Source organism: Carcharodon carcharias, chromosome 11, assembly GCF_017639515.1.
Source record: "Carcharodon carcharias isolate sCarCar2 chromosome 11, sCarCar2.pri, whole genome shotgun sequence".
In the NCBI taxonomy this organism is placed as follows: Eukaryota; Metazoa; Chordata; class Chondrichthyes; order Lamniformes; family Lamnidae; genus Carcharodon; species Carcharodon carcharias.
Genome location: NC_054477.1, coordinates 149,422,548 through 149,440,046, shown reverse-complemented (window position 1 = coordinate 149,440,046; position 17,499 = coordinate 149,422,548). Strand labels below are relative to the sequence as shown.

Below are 17,499 nucleotides of genomic sequence, written 5' to 3'. Positions count from 1 at the left end.
TCCCAGTTGTCTGTTGACATTTGCTATCTTCATAGCTCGCTTGCAGATGTTCTTATGGAGGAGGTATGGACACCCTGCAGGTTGTGACCCATTAGCCATTCAGAAGGACTTTGGGTGTCATCCCTCCAATGAACATGGCCAAGCCATCACAGACATTATTTGGTTTAATAATGAGTGTAGGCTGATGGAATTAGTACAATCTGAGTCATGGAGATATCAAGGATATGACTGAGACAGCAAAGCTAGAAACTGTTCCATTAGATTGGGAAATAGCAAACGTGTCTTCTTTATTCAAAAAAGGGAGGCAGAAAGCAGGAAACTACAGGCCAGTCAGCTTAACATAGGGAAAATGTTCAAAGATGTTAAGGCAGGACACTTAAGAAAATTAAAGACAATCAGGCAGAGTCAACATGGTTTTGTGAAAAGGAAATTGTGTTTAACCAATTTGTTGGAGTTCTTTGAAGGAGTGACATGTGCTGTGGATAAAGGGGAACCAGTGGATGTACTATACTTAGATTTCCAGAAGGCATTTGATAATCAAAGGTTATTGCAGAAAATAAAAGCTCATGGTATAATGGGTAATGGATAGACAATTGACTAGCTAACAGGAAACAGAGGGTAGATGTAAATGGGTCTTTTTCTGGTTGGCAGTAACGAGTGGCATGCCACAGGATTCAGTGCTGGGGTCTCAACATTTTACAATATATATAAATGACTTGGATGAAGGGATTGAAGGTATGGTCACTAAATTTGCTAACAACCAAAGATAGGTAGGAATGTAAGTTGTGATGAGGATGTAAGGAGCCTACAAAAGGATATAGATAAGTTAAGTGAGTGGGCAAAGATCTGGCAAATGGAGTATAATGTGGGCAAATATGAAATTGTCCATTTTGGCAGGAGGAATAAAAAAGAAACATATTATCTAAATGGTGAGAGATTGCAGAGCTCTGTGATTCAAAGGGATCTGGGTGTCCTAGTGCATGAATCACAAAAGGTTAGTATGCAGGAAGCTAATAGAATGTTACCCTTTATTGTAAGGGGAATTGAATACTAAAGTAGGGAAGTTATGCTTCAGTTATACAGAACACTGATGAGACCATATCTGGAGCACTGTGTACAGTATTGGTCTCCTTATTTAAGGAAGCATGTAAATGTGTTGGAAGCAGTTCAGGTAAGGTTTATTAGACTAATACCAGGAATGAGCAGGTTGTCTTATGAGGAAAGACTGGACGGATTAGGCTTGTATCCACTGGAATTTAAAAGAGTAAGAGGTGACATGATTGAAACCTTTACAATCCTCTAAGTGGCCTTGACAGGGTGGATGTGAAGAGGATGTATCCTCTTGTGGGACAATCTAGAACTAGGGATCACTGTTTAAAAATAAGGGGTCGCTCATTTAAGACTGAGATGAAGAGAATTTTTTTTCTCTCGGAGGGTAGTGACTCGAAAGACAGTGGAAGCAGAGTCTTTGAATATTTTTAAGGGAGAGCTAGATAGATTCTTGATAAACAAGGGGGTGAAAGATTATCGGGGATCCACAATTTCTTACTCAACTTGGGCATAAAAACTGCAGGTTTTGCAATGTGTGTGTCGATTTTAACGTCAAGTAACAGATTGCTGGTGATTATGGAGCCAAGGCGTGTGATCCTGTCAACAGCCTTCAGTGTCACATTGTCAGTGCTGATGGTGTATGACAACGCCTGGGCCATGATATTTTTCTTCCTGATGCTGATGTTCAAACAGGCATGAGAGAGTCTGTCCATTCACTACTGAAGGTGTTCCTCAGTGTAGAATGTCAGTGCAGCATCGTTCACGTTGGACAACTCTCTGATGAGGACTTTGAGCATTTTTATCTTGGATTTCTAGCGGGCAAGGGAACAACTTTCCTTCAGTTCTGGTATGTAAGTAGATACCCTCTGTAGATGAACTGAAGACATCTGACAGCATCAAAGAGAAGATATGCCTGTCTGACCCCACTGCGGATCTCAAAGAGTTCTGATGTTGCCCTGTCATAGCTGACCTTACCCGTCACGTTGTCATGGAAAGAGGTGATCACACCAGCAGCTTTGAAAGGCAGCCAATTTTCTTCAGCAGTTTATATAGGCCCCTTTGATCACATGATTGGTGAGGTTGATAAAGGCAATATTTATACTGGCCTCCTTTGTTCATGGCAATTCTCTTGCAGCTGCCAGACTGGAAAGATCTTATCCATTGTAGATCTTCTGGTACTGAAACTACACTGGGATTCAGGATAGGTGCGTTCAGCCAGGATCTGTTTGACAAAGGCAACACGGGCAAATACTTCTCACAATGCTCAGCAGGGAGATGCCTTGACAGACATTGCAACTGCTGTAGTCACCCTTGTTCATGTAGAGGGTCACAATCTTTGTATCATGCAGATCCTGGGGCACTGCCCCCTCTCTCCAGCAGAGATGGAGAAGTCCATGCAGGTGCTGTTTTCTGTTCTTGATGAGTTCAGGTAGCATAGTATCATCATCTGGAACTTTGTCAATGGTCAGCAAATCAATAACTTTGCTAGGCTCCTCTGTAATAAAAACAGAAAATGCTAGAAATACTAAGCAAGGCCAGGTAGCATCTATGGAGAGAAGCAGAGTTAATATTTCAGGTCAATGATGGCCCTTCATCACAACACCCACCACTGTGCATTTGGTTTCCAGCTCTTTCATGACAGGCAGCTCTCTATGGTGTCAGGAGCTTCCTTGGTGATAGTGTTTTCCCTGGAGTGCAACTCAAGGTTGTGTTCTACCATCTCACCATCTGTTTAGCAGAGTCGGTGATGACTTCACCTGTCTTTGTCTTCAATGACACTGTTTCCTTTGCTGATTAACCTATTGCCTTTTTGATTCTATCATATATGCCTCTAGCATTCCCTGTGTTGGCAGACAACTGGATAATCAAGCAAAGTTATAACCAGTAGTTATTGGCACAGTGCCTAGAAGTCTGTTGGACTTTACTACAACAACTCTTAGTGTATTCAAAGTCTTCTCACTCAGATCTACCTTCTAATTAATGAGAGTGGATCACTTAGCTTCAAAACCAGGTTCCATTGCAGTGATATTATCCTCAAATCAGGCAGCGTTTTCCTGTACTTGCTTCCCATGTGTTGCTTTTGGTACCTGGCGTGGGAATGCCAGAAAGTGCCTGTTCTATCAAGTCGAGGAACTGTTGGTTCTTATTTGGGTCGGCAACACAGCTAGCGTGACAAGGACGGCCTTTCTGCTTTGAGTGGAAAAGCTCCATGGGAATTGCATCCTGACCCTGGAGCAAATTGTATAATGTGATAGCACCACTTAAACAATTTTCTTGGTAGACCTTTGTTTTAACTGGGTAAAACCAGATCATAGAGCTTCAAGTTTTTTCCATTGTTTTACCTTATTTGTCACACTTTAGGCAATCATAAATTTACAAGTTTGCAAGTTTTGTGTTACACTTGCATCTGATTGACACACATTCTATATTCATAACAGAGTGGCAAATCACAACTGAAGGGATAGGTGCTATCATGGCCATAATTCTTTCTATCAGAGGCCCATTTCCTATCTGATTCAATCTGCCATTTAATCTACAGCAACACAGCAAAGCAGAGATTGCCACATTGTCTGTCTTTTCCAGTTGGATCTGTACTGAATATTTGTTGGTTCTGGGTTTCTAATTGACAAAGAAACTGCTTTTTATGATCCTCTAGCCTTCGGTGGAAGAGAACTCTGTCTGGTTTATTTTCAGACCACTGTCTCCTGATATGGGACAGTGATTTTAAACAGTGTTCTAGTGCATTGAACTGTTTGCTGCCTTAAGCATACACTGACTTAGAATTTTTTTGGATGTTACCTCTTAAATTCCTTTAAAGACAATTCAGCAATACCGTGGCAGCACATTTTCAATCTGGATAATTGTAGACAAATGATGGCTTCTATCAAAAATCATTTAGCAGGAAATTCATTATTATGTTAAGGCAATACTACAGCTTGAAGTATGACACTCTTTAAGACAAACTAAGGCCCAAAATCCTTTAAAGAAGCTTGTACTTAAGTCAGTCCTCCAGATAACTTTGCTGGACATCTTTAAGACATGAAGAAAATAGAAAAAAAATATGCTGCTAGGGAGCCAAGCTATTTCTAGGTTGTTCAGCAGGGAATGTTTATATTTTTCACAAACATGTGATGGAGGATTAACATCTAGCAGACAATGAAGCATTTGTCATGCAGATTGTTTATCTAAGTCATGTTTCAATGAACATCAGTATTATTACCTTCTGGGTGATAATTAATTAGGACTTTTCATCCATCCTGAACAAGAAAACTTCAAAAACTCCGAAGTTAGTACACACCTCATACATGTTCCATTATAAAGCAGTAGAAAATTGGCTCTAAAAATCAGATTACACATTTTCACAATTGCACAGAAAGTACAGCACAGAAACAGGCCATTTGGTTCACCCACTCCAGGCCAGTGTTTATGTTCGACATGAGCTTCCTCCTCTCCTACTTCATCTAACCGATCAACATATTCCCATCTTTTTCATGTGTTTATCTAGCTTTCACTTAAATGCATTTGTGCTATCAGCCACTGCACCATGTGTTAGTGAGTTCCACATTCTAATCACTTCCCGGGTCCTTGTATACCCAAGAGATCCCTGCTTCTCCAGCTCTTGATTTATTCTACATTGGGAGACAGTCAGAATATCAATACCGTGATTATATGAACAAAGTTCTGCTTCTTGGTGCTTCTTATTATTTCAATAGCACAAACCAGTTTCAATTATTTGTGCAAAGATTAGACTAACCATGATTAATCAGGAGGCACAGACCAGCTCTGAGTTTAATGCAGTATAAATCAATGTGGAGTGAAACTTGCCAGAGCCAGGACACTGTTGATGCGATGAAATCAGTTTTACCTCAAACTCTTTTCCATTGCCTCTTCTATCAGTTCATGCATAACTATTCCACTCATCAGCATAACATCTATGGTTCTTGGGGATTCAGTTATTTCTGAAATCAGCACTTTTTGGTTCTTGATATTTTGTGAAGCACCTCATGATACGTGTAGCTGTGGCCTGATTTTCAGAGTCAGTTCTGTTGCTGCTTTATCATAGAGTATTCATGAAATATGTCCCAAATTCAGGGACACTGGGGCAGTCTTACTCAGGAAGGATGGCAAATCCTGATTAACTATCGTTTAGACATTATGCATTCTTATGAATACAGACAGCAGATGGACCCTTAATAATGGCAACATTTTAAATTGACCTCTCTCCCACCAGTACTGTTTCCTTAACCAGTTATGGTAATTTAAAATGTTTGCTATAATGTAAATGATTACTAGTGCTTTTATGCAAGTGAACATGAAAAACGTTTCTGTGCACCACCTTCTTGCCCAGTATAAATGCCAATCATAACAAAAACAACTTGCATTTATATAGCGACCGGGATTTTCTGGACCTGTCACGCACGGGATCCACCGCCAGCGAAGCGGCGCCCCAGCCAGAAGTCCCTTGACTTGCGGCGGGACTGGAAGATCCCGGTGGCCAGTGGGTGCGGGAAATCCTACCCAACACCTTTAAAATAAAGAGCAATCCCAAGACACTTACCAGTAAAATCACCGCACGACTCCATGGTTCACGGGTTCACCTGGAAAGCCAGGTTTCCACAGATGACCATGATTCATTAATCATTAAGTAAACTTTAAGATGGCATAATGTGCAGTGTAAAAAAGATATGTGATTTAAGTCTGTGGTTACTATTTAAAAGGAGACCACCAGCGATTGGGGCTTGGATAACTTCACGAGTTACGTGGCTAATCAAGATTGGTTGCTTATCTGTATTCTGGGAAACCGTTGATACCCAGGATTTTTCTGTTTCACCTTCAAAGAATTCCAGAACTGAAGCCATGGCAAGAGGAGCTGATAATGTGACTTATGTTACTGAGCTTAGCGCTTGAGAGTCTTGGATTAATACTCCAGAAATGTGAGTTGCAAATCTGAATTTGAGTTTAACTATATAATTCTGGGCCAGAATTTCAAACACCCCCACCAGTGAGTTTTTAGATGGGTGGGGGGGGTGGGGGGGTGGCGGGAATGTGAAATTGATGGGACTGGATTCCCTCCGGGTTCCTCCCTGCCCCCATCACATAGCGATTTTACACTGGGCTGCTTTTACAATTATTGGCCACCTAAGCACCGTTTCCCGCCCAGCCTCAATTTTTAGGCTGGTGGGAGGATTGAACTTGCTTGGGGGATGATAGAAAATTGACAGGGTTAGACTCCAGGCGGGGAGGGGGGGAGGTGAACGCCTCCATCAGAAACCCCCTTCTGAAGATGGGCGCTGCCCCCCCCTCCCCACCTTAAGATCCTGTGGCCTCTGGACCTCCGTACCCCACGTCCTGACTCCTGGGACCCCAATCAACCCCTTCACACCGCCAAGGCCTTCCATACCCTCCCCCGCCCTGGAACCCCTTGAACTTACCTGGGACTCCGATGCCCGGACTTAGTCTCAGGTGTCCTCCTGCTTTTCCTCTTCTGTCCACTGTAGTGCTCTGGCGCCTCCAACAGAAGCCCCTTTCAAACTGCAGCTGCCCTCCACCCCCACCTTAAGGTCCAGTGGCCACTGGACCTCCCACCTCCCTCCCTATGCTATCAGGACTTTCCCCTGATTGCACCCCCCCCCCTCCCCCAAGGCCTTCCCTACCCTTCCTGCCCCTGGGACACCTTAAACTTACCTTGTCCTCTGGTTCTGGGGCTTAGGCTCAGGCATGTTGGTGCACTCCCTCTTCAGTCCACTGTAGCTCTTGTTGCTGCAATCTGATTGGTTGGAAGTTCTCTAAGGCGGGACTTCCTCCTGAGTGAGGGAGAAGTTCCGTCTGCAACCACTTAATGCTCATTTGAAGGTGAAATGGCTGTGGGGTACTCAGAGTCAGCAGGGATGTGTTCCCTGCCAAAATTCAGATCCTGGAATAAAAAGCCGGTATTAGTAAAAGTGAGTTGGATTGTCGTAAAATTCCAACTGATTCGCAAGTGTCCTTTAGGCTGGATAGCTCCTTGTCAGCCAACATGAACACAATGGGCTGAATGGCCTCCTTCCATGCTGTAAATGTTTAGGATTCTATGATCAAGGGAGGAAACATGCTGTCCTTTCCCTGTCTGGTTTATAGACCCCAGTCCCGCAACAATATGGTTGACTGTTAACTGTCTCCCTGCTCTAACAAATCACTGTGGACCGAATAGTTTCAGATTTGCACAAAGTGCGGCAATGGGCAGGAAAGAAGACATCTTACCCACAAATGGCAGATTTTTGTGCCGTATCATCCCATTCCCACAGCATTAATTATGCAGCCACAGGAAACACGCCGTCTCGCTGGCGGGCAGCCTCCCATTTGCCTGCCACACTGTTAGTTCGCCGCTTCCTCACACAGGGCACCATATTTAAACTCTAGTCGTGCACACACTTCTCAATGTTTGCAGCCCAGAACTGCTTTGGTGAAGACATGGCCTCAAAAGCCAAGAAGGGTGCAGGCCCCCGATTCAGTGACACATCCCTGGGACACCTTCTGGACGCTGTGGAGGCCCAAAGCAATGTCCTCTACCCCCACTCCAGCCGTAGGAGGCCCATCAGTTTCGCCACTCAGGTTTGGGAGATGGTGGCAGAAGTGGTCATTGTCAATGCTGCACACAAGAGGTCAGCCATCCAGTGCAGAAAACGGATGAGTGACCTTGTCCATGCTGCCAGAATAAGGCAACCATCTTATCACTCTACACACTCACAAGGCCGTCACGCATTCACTGACATCTCACTCATTACCAGTCCCAAGGGCCATTAACGCTCACTCTCTCACACACATCCTCACATCTCCATCTGGCCTCATCTCCTCTGGAGACTACCTCCTCAGCCCTCACCATCTTGAGGCCACTTGCACAGAGCAACTTGTGCCCCACCCACACACCCTGGGATATTCCCCTGTTCCAGTACAGCCCTCAGCCTGCAGCCTCTTCCCTTGCTCGAGGCCACTTCTCCCCTTACCCAAGCAAGCCCTAACCCTGCAGCTATTGAAAAGCTATCCTGGCCTTACAGCTGGTCTGGTGGGTAGAGACCTGCCATGAACACCTCTAAAAATTATGTGCCTGTGAAACTTGGCGCTGATGATCGTGAGTGCTGCCCGAAGCAAGGTAGGCAAACAAACCTCAAAGTCCCAAGCGAAGTGCAGCTTGCCAGGTGCACGTCGCTTATGTACAGCTGTGAAACACATTGGATCATCCAGCATGGAGGGATGATTCAGGCGAGCAAGGCTTATAATGAGATGTTAAAGTATTGAAATTAGGTTCCTGACATGTGGAGATGTGTAACGCAGCCTGCCATTGATGGGTGGAGCGGACGACCTTTTTGGCCTTCTCACCATATTGTTCCCCCTCTCACCTGATGCCAACAGGGCTGGAAAATTCTGGCCTACGAATGGTATCTCCTCCAAGTCACACACCATTTTGACTTAGGAATTATATTGTTCCTTCATCGTCATTTGGTGAAAAGTCTGGAACCCCCTCCTAATAGCACTGTGGAAATACCTTCACCATGGTCGAAGATTAAGAAGGCTCACCACCTTCTCAAGGGCAACTAAGGGAGGCAATAATGCTGGCTATTTCATATACCAAGAATGAATTGCTTAAAAGAAGCTCAACTTTTAAAGAGAATTTGACATGTGGAATCCAGATGTCTGTAATGCCCCATATGAGCTTAGCTATTGTGATTTCTTATGGCACATTAACTCACTTAGGAAATGACTGCCAAGAAACTATTTCTTGTATATTCACTATAGAATATATTTTTATGTGAACAGATGTGATGGGAGTGGTGAATTTAGGCAAAACCCAAGCATCCAAAATGAGGTGGTGGTGATGTAATGCCCTGTGTTTTTGAGCAGGCAGTGCTGGGTAAAAATGAATTTATTTACTACTCCAGCCTTCAGTTTTCTGGATTTAGAAGAGATACATCCCTGCCCAGTATTTTGTACATTTTGGTGCCAATACTACAATGTCATCCATGTGCAAGAACTATATTGCTGCCAACAAGTCAACTACATTTTGTGGCATGTAATGTTTTCATGATGTTTGCACAGTTCTTCCTTTCCAGATTCCTTTGTGTGCCATCTATCACCAGCTCCTGCAAGCTGTGTATGCAGTATTAGACCTGCTTCAAACGTCAACCACGTAGGCCCAAAGTTCTGGAATATCAGCCTAAAGATTCTCTGCCTCTCTTTCCTCCTTTAAGATTCTCCTTAAGACCTACTGCTTTGGCTGAGTTTGAAGAAGTGTCTGAAGAAGAGTCATATGGACTCAAAACGCTAACTCTGTTTTCCTCTCCACAGATGCTGTCAGACCTGCTGAGCTTTTCCAGCATTTTCTGCTTTTCCTTTGACCGAGTGATTGATCGCCTACGCTAATACGTCCTTATGTTTCTCGGTATCAAAAATTAGGTTTTGACAAAGCTCCTGCTCCTGGATATTTTACTGCATTTAAGATGCTATATAAATCCAAGCTGTTGTTGCTGTTGTTTTTTTGCCAGTGGCTGTCAGCCATCCCGTTTTCTGTGGACCAAGGGGCGAGATAGAGGGACAAAAAGAAAAATGTTGGTCGATGCTGGAAATCTGAAATATAAACAGAAATTGCTGGGAATACTCAGCAGGACTGGCAGTATCTGTGTAAAGAGTTAAGGGACAGAGTTATCCCGGCAGTAGGGCCGGGGGTGGGGGGTGGAGGTGGGGGGGGTGCAGGCAAAGGAAATAGAGGGAGTGGTAATGTGATGGCTCCCTGAAGCATTCCTGCAGCCAGGCAAGTTTCCCAGCAGTGGGCAAGGAGACAGAGAGGTTGCCTGTTGAATGGAGACAGGCAGCCAATTTACCACCTTAAGGCCTCAAGTAGCAATTAGGGGTGATTTATTTATGTTTTTAACTTTAATTAATTTTACTGTGAATGTGTACTTCAAAAAACACGAAGGATGCAGCTTAGAGCTGGATGACTTGGCCCTTCCTCTTCATGACTCCCCCCAGCTCAAAGTGCTTGCACCTCTTGATGGCCAGCATTCCCCTTGATCAACAATTGGGCTCCACACACTCCAGTCTTGGCACAATCATCCTTGTGGCCTTAGCCTTCTTCCGAAATATAGGCTTTGTCTATCCATCATAACCACTCTGCTTTCAGTCATAACTTATCTTACCCTGTGCATATAAGGAATCCTTTCCCTTCTTGTACTGGGTAACGTTGTGGGGCTGGTGCCTATGAGTTTTCTTGCAGTACGGCCTCCGGGTCTTTGGCGCGTTGACCATCTTTCCGACCGCACCAGTATTTTATACCCCCTGCTCTGCCACATGAGGATGCTCCCGCATTATCAAGGCATCCTCCCTACGACAGTCCGGGGATCGCTCAGAGGGTTCCTCTCTAATCCTAGGCACCCGCCTGCTCGGCCCTTCTGAAGTTTTATTTTATGCTCGTGCCTCCGAGGGGCACCCTCTCCACCCACCCCTCCCCCCCTCGGACCTCAGTATTGCCCACCTCTCTCTGTGGCACTGCTGAGGCTTCACAGCTCTGCTTGGGCCAGCATTGAGAGCCCACCCGCTATCCTTATTGAACAGCAACTCAGTGGCAGCCAATTAGGAGGCACCTCTGGGAAACCTTAGGCAAGTGGCAAATAGGCAAACCTTGACTTGAGCGGGCTCGGGACTCTTATTTGATCCTAATGTCGGGGTCCCAAATCCCATGGGAAAATTTTTCCTAACATTTCAGGTCAACGATCTTTCAGCAGGACTTAGCAGAATTGGAACTCTGATGAAAGATCACTGACTTCCTGGGAGGAATTTAATGCCCTTCTCTGTGGTGAGTTTGGCAGTGGGAAGAGCATTTAATTTGGTGGGCGATGCCAGGTGGGGACCCCACCACCTTCCTACCTCTGGCCCAACAGGAAGGCAGCCTTCCCGCCCCACTGCCAATCCAAGGCCTTAAGTGGGCAACTAATGCCCCCCTACCCTGCAATCCCCACCTCATGCCCCCCTCCCATCTTCACTCACCTGTGCCTGCCTCCATTGGCATTGCTGGGCCTCAGATAGGTGTAGTACCAGCAGCACCCACCACCTCCTAGATGGTGCTGCTGAGCAATGAACAGCTCTCAGCCTCTGATTGGCTGACAGTTCCCAGTAGGCGGGATTTCCACCTCCATGGTCCATGATCCTGAGGAAGGCCCATCACTACAGGTTAAGAGACTGATTGGCAATTAATTTGGCAGGCCTTACCACAAAGAGGTAATGAGGGACTTTTGCTAGATCTCCAGCTGGTGGGTGTGACTCCCAATTGCCTCCTTTAAATACCTCTCTTTGTTTCTCCACAGATCTTTCTAGACCTGCTGAGCATTTTCAATATTTTTTTTAATGGAAATCTGGTAAACCCTCTTTACATCCAACTTTTCCTTTTTATGTGCAATATTTAACATCTGTCAGCAATGAATCTCATCTTCCATTGTTCTGCCCAACATACATATATTGTCCAATACATTCTAAAACCTTTAATTCAATTGCTCCTTCCAGTTCAGTATCAGCTACAAATTAAACTAATATGTATTCAATTTCTTTAACTACTAATGTAAATTGGAAACTATGGTAATCCTGACACAGATCCCTGGAGCGCCCAATTCACAGCTTGCCCCACCCAACAAAATGCCTCAAACAAATGCCCGTTGTTCTGTGCCCTTAAGCCAATTGCTTATCCAAACCTAAGATTTACCCTGAGCTGCAGAGTTTCGAACTTTCAAGTAGCTCTTTGTCCTGTGCTCACTGACCTACATTGGCTATTGGTATGGTGTTCCTTAAATTTTGAAATTCTCATCCTTCTTTAAGGTCATACAAAACTCTACTGCCTGTATCCTAACCTGCATCACAGCCTGTTCACCCATCACCCCTTGTGCTAACTGTCCTACATTGGCTCCCGTTTGAACAACACCTTGATTATTAAAATTCTCATCCTTGTTTTCAAATCCCTCCATAGCCTTGTCCTCCCATATATATGAAGCCTCCTTCAACACTACAATCTTCTGAGAACTCTGCGCTGCTCCAATTCTGGCCTCTGTTGTATTTGCTTCACCATTGGCAGCTATGCCTTCAGCCTCCTAGGTCCTACTCTCTGGAATTCCCTCCTTAAGCCATTCTGTTTCTCTGCATCTTTTCCCTCCTTTTGGCATCTCATAAAACCTATCCCTTTGACCAGGAATTGGTCATGTCTCCTTAATATGCCATTTCTCAAATCTTGTTTGATAACATTCTTGTGAGGTGCCTTTGTTAATGCAAGATGTCATTGGTGTTTGACAGATGTCATTTTAGAAATCTAATTGCATGTGTATTCTTTATTCTTTAAATTTTGATGCCTTGATTTTCTATTTCCCCCTGCATAGACCCAAATCTCCATAAGTTTATCAAATGAGCTGAAACTAGGAAAATGGTAGCAGTCAGTTCACAGCACTGGGTTTGCTTCAAGAAATAAACCTTAAATGTACCAATAGTTAACAATGTCCATTATCAGAACACTGTCACCTCATCTTATATAAGTAGTTGCTTCAGAAGGGAAGCGCTGGGGCTCAGGAGGAGACCTAGTGCAATGGCACTAAAATCTATAGCTACTGTCGACCATCCTTTATCCATGCATCCGAAAACCAAAAACATCCAAAACTGAATGTTTTTTAATCATGTTAGTAAAACAACGTAATATTATATTACAGGTGTAATAGGTGTTAACAGGTAAGGAGTAGGGGTGTGTGAGAGTTGGCAAGTGGAGAAATAACCTAGAATTTGTAGACTATAGCTGGCCTAGGCTTCGGCTGCTGTAACATAAGTAGGCCTAGGCCTATGCAGTAGCTATATCATATCCGAAAACCGAAAATATCTGAATACCCAAATGCAATCAGCCCCAAGGGTTTTGGATGAAGGATGCTTAACCTGTAGTTGCTTTTCTTCTCTTCCTTATGAAATCTGGCATTCCTTGCACAGCCGCCCACTAGATTGTGAGGTGGGTTAGCATAACATTTCCATGCCGCACCTTGGTAACAAACAGCGTCTCCCCTCCCACCTCAACAAGAGGTTATTTGGATATAAAAAGGAATCTCTCAAAGACATGTCTCTTCTTCTTTCTCACATTATGACCGGCCCCCGTGCGAGATTCACCCAATTTGTTATGATTCCGGATGTGAGATGCCCTAAATCGTTATGCTCCTGGGTGAGGAGGAATGTTGGCTTCCTTTATTTGTTCAAACCCCTCGATTGATTACAACAAGGTTAATTTATAAAGGATCCTTCCCTTGTGGATACCTTTCCCCAGCCCAAATGCAGTTATGCTTTAAAAGGAGCCAATTTAACCAGGCCTTCTTTAATTAAAGAAAGAGTGAGTTTATTAGTTACTAAAACATGAAAACAAATAATAAAAATGCAACACACATATGCACTGATTAGAATGAGAAGTGAATCAAGAAATAAAAGTAAAAATATACAGGAATCAGTCTTTGGCTGGTCTGTGAGGAGTAGATGATGAACCATTGTGGCCATTAAGTTGGAAGATTCCGGTAGAGCTGACTTTGAGCAGTTGGTTTGGAGATTCCTGGTTTTGCAGGTTAGCTGAAAGGAGTTGTCCTGTTTCCTTTTCGACTGTGGCTTTGCTGACTTATGGCTTGCTTCCAGCAATCAGAGAGAAACTTTTTTACCTGCAAGTGCAGGGATGCCAAGTTGATGTTCTTCAGCTGTGACCTTCACAGCATACCCTCACACACCAGGCCTGGAACACCAAAACTAGCACACAGAGCTAGGGCTGCAGTTGGCATTTTAACCCCTTTTTTGTGTATCCCTGGAAGGGAAAAACAAAGCATCCTTTTGCCCAGACCTGCTTTCTTTTCAACTCACATCATGTCCACAGTCTGGGATATAACTCACAGGAGATGCTTTCTACTAAGATGGTAATCAGCCCTTCATTATCTCTGCAACTACAGGAGATTACAGTTCAGTTTTTGCATTGCATTTTTTCCTTTGAAGTCCCTCTGTCTAAGTAGTCCTTGACATCTTTTTAGGGGTGACATTCCTTTCCCTGGACTAGTTAGTCAAGTGTAATGCACATAGGAATTTCCCAACAAGTGGTTACTTTACAGTCTCAGCCAGCTTTTGCTTGTATGTCCTTGTTAAAAAAAACACAACTTACTTCAAAGTTCAATATGTCCTTAAATAATTCAGGGCTATGATCTGTGGTCATGACAATCAACAAAAACTTGGATTTATATAGTGCTTTTGACTTGTTAAAATGCCCCAAGGTGCTTCACAGAATCATTATCAGCCAAAACTTTACTCTGGGTCACTTTAGGAGATACTAGGACAGGTAATCCAAAGTTTGGTCAAAGAGGTAGGTGTTAAGAAAAGCCTTAAAGGATGAGAGACAGGTAGAAAGGTGGACTGTTTGAGGCCTAGGCAGATGAAGGCATGGTTGTCTATGGTGGTGTGATGAATACCTGGGATGCGTGAAAGACAATAATTAGTTCCAGATTGAAAAGTTGTCATGTGGTGGAATTGTGGAAATCTGGTAGTATCCATGGAATTCTTTTTGTGATTAGCTGGGTGTCTAAAATGGGCAGAATCCATCAGAACTCTTAAGAGTCTCAGGTTACTGGGAAAATCATGTACTTCCAGTTTCTCGTTGCTCAATATCCAGTTTTGGTTGTCCTCGTGTATGCCCAACAATTTTAAGCCTGTGTATGGGGACTTGGCATGGAGATAAGTTGGATTAGTTCTATACCTGATAGGACCTTGATGCATGTGTTGCAGTTGCATGAAATACAGATTAATCACTAAAAGAGCATTAAGGAGGATCTTGTTTGGAACCACAGTTGCTCAATAGGCACAATATTCCAAATGCATAGGAAGAAATAAAAGGGTTTTCCTTTTCCAGTGTATTCCCAGACGGACACCAGTGTTAATCCTGAAGTTAAATGCTCAGTCGTGCTTGCCTCTCTAAGACTCCCTTGAGATGCAAAAAACGGGTTGCATCATTGTAAAATGCCTTCCTGTTACAGAAGTACTTACTCCAAAAGAAGAAGTGTATTATTTTTACCCTCTGCAGATGATGATTTTTAATTTTAGCAGGCAAAAATATGTTTGTGGTCGCATGTAGGAGAGAGCAAACGCTTACTTAACCAAACTACTTTCAGCAAACCCTTGTGTGATATTTTTGAAGTTCTTCATTTGCATTTTTTACTGTAAATAAGCAACTTGCTGTTGCTATACACTTTAGCATACTCATTCTAAAGAGCAGTAACTCCTTGGGGGGATTTAAGTATTTGCGACATTAACAATCATTATTCATCTCCACCATCTTCAATTTTATTATGAGAGTTCATCCAAGTCAGTAAATAGGAAGTCCATTTCTTCTGGCCTCTTGGCAGGTGCTCAGTTATATGGTATTAAAGAATTTATTGGCAATGGTCAGAAAGCCTCTGGATATTGACTAACTCTGGGACTTCCTGACTGACATCTGGTGTGTACACGAAGCCAGATAACCTCAGCAATTGTACTCCAAAGAATATTGGCTGATTTGCTTAGCAACTCATTTTCAATGTTATTGGCACCAAGTCGATACTTTCAATTCCCTTACAATGTGCGAAGCTGCCTACTTAAAACAAATTAATAGTTACAATATTCTTTCATATTCCTAGTTCATCTTTCACAGTTAAATCTAGCCATAACTGAATCCAGACAAATGCAAAACTTTTTTGAATTTCCTGTTCACCTGCTGGCCTATACAGTACCCTCTGAGCTGTGTTAACCATTTAGCTGCTGAAATCATTTTTTTTATGCTTCACTGGCTAGGTCAACATTTATTGCCTGTCCCTAACTGCCCTTGAGAAGGTGGTAGTGAGCTGCCACAATCCATGTGGTGTAGGTGTCTGTTCAGCTTCATCCCTTTGAGACTTTTTAGTGGTTTGATACAACTGAGTGACATATTAGGCCATTTAAGAGTCACATATAGGTCAGACCAGGTAAGGACAGCATTAGTGAACCAATTGCTTCATGGTCATCATTAGAATTTTAATTGAAAATCAAATTTCACTATCTGCCATGGTGGGATTCAAACCCAGGTCCCCAGAGCATTACCCTGGGTCTCTGGATTACTAGTCCAGCAACAATACCACTACAGCACTACCTCCCCATATTTAGGATGAGTAACATCCTAAACCAATCTGATTTTGGCACAATGGGGCTACATATAGAGGGCATTAATCTATTGCACAGCACTAAGTTACCTTTATACACCATCTAATAAAGGTGGACGAAGACTTGAAAGAAAGAATTTACACTTCGCATCCTCAGGGTCTCCCAAAGCACTTCACATCCAATGAAGCACTATTGAAGTGCAGTTACTGTTGCTATGCAGGTAAAAGCAACATCCAGTTTTGTATAGCCAGGTCTCAGAAAAAGTAATGAGAAATGAGTATATAATCTATTTTAGTGGTGCGGGTTGAGGGATAAATCCTGGTAAGAACGCTAGTAAAATTCTCGTGCTGCCATGGGATCTAGTACATCCACTTGAGAGGGCAGATGGGGCCTTGGTTTAAGTTCTCATCCAGAAGTCAGAACATCCAATAGTGCAGCATTCCTCAGTACTCAGTATAAGTCAGTGGGGTGTAGCTTCAGGCTCTGGCTCTGAGACAAGAGTGCCACTGCGCCAAGGATGAATTCCTATCATCCTGGAAACAATTTTGGTATTAATTAATGTACGTTATTGGTAAGGGCCCTGCAGGTGTTAGAGTTCTTTTTTTTGTTTATCATTCTCCCTGAGATATAGACCAGAATTTCACGTTCCCCCATGGGTTTTTAGGCTGGGGGAAGCTTAAAATTGAAGGAACAGGATTCCCTCTGGGTCCCGGCCAGCCCTGACCTCACAGCAATTTTACGCCGGGTCGGGCAAGGCCTCAGATGGACCACCTACCCTTGCCCCAATTGAGGCCCTTTAGTGGCCAATTTATTGGCCACTTATGGGCTGTTTCCCACCCAGCCTCAACTTTTAGGCTGGGGGGGGGGATTTATCTGGCATGGGGGATGCCCGAAAAGAATGGGCCTAGATCTTGGGCAGGAAGGTGGGGGCTGTGCCCCAGTCCAGGTCTTCCCTACCTTGCCTGCCCTGGGACCCCTTAAATTTACCTTGTCCTCCGGTTTTGGGACTTAGGGTCAGGCACATTGATGCACTTCCTCCTCAGTCCACTGTAGTGCTTGTTGATGCAATCTGATTGGCCGGCAGTTCTCTAAGGTGGGACTTCCTCCCAAGTGAGGAGTGGATGTCCCACCTGCAGTCGCTTAATGTTCATTCGAGCATGAAATGGCTGCGGGGCAAGAAGGGACACACCGCTTTCTGAAAAGCTCAGGCCATAGGGGCTGATTCTGGCCAATGTAACCACAGTGTGATCAGAATAATATATTCCCTAA

The 17,499-nt window shown here is 43.8% G+C and overlaps 1 pseudogene; it reads right to left on the bottom strand.

The window, feature by feature from the left end:
• Window positions 1-10,008: 10,008 nt before the first annotated feature.
• LOC121283936 lies at window positions 10,009-10,329 on the bottom strand (annotated as a pseudogene).
• Window positions 10,330-17,499: the final 7,170 nt, after the last annotated feature.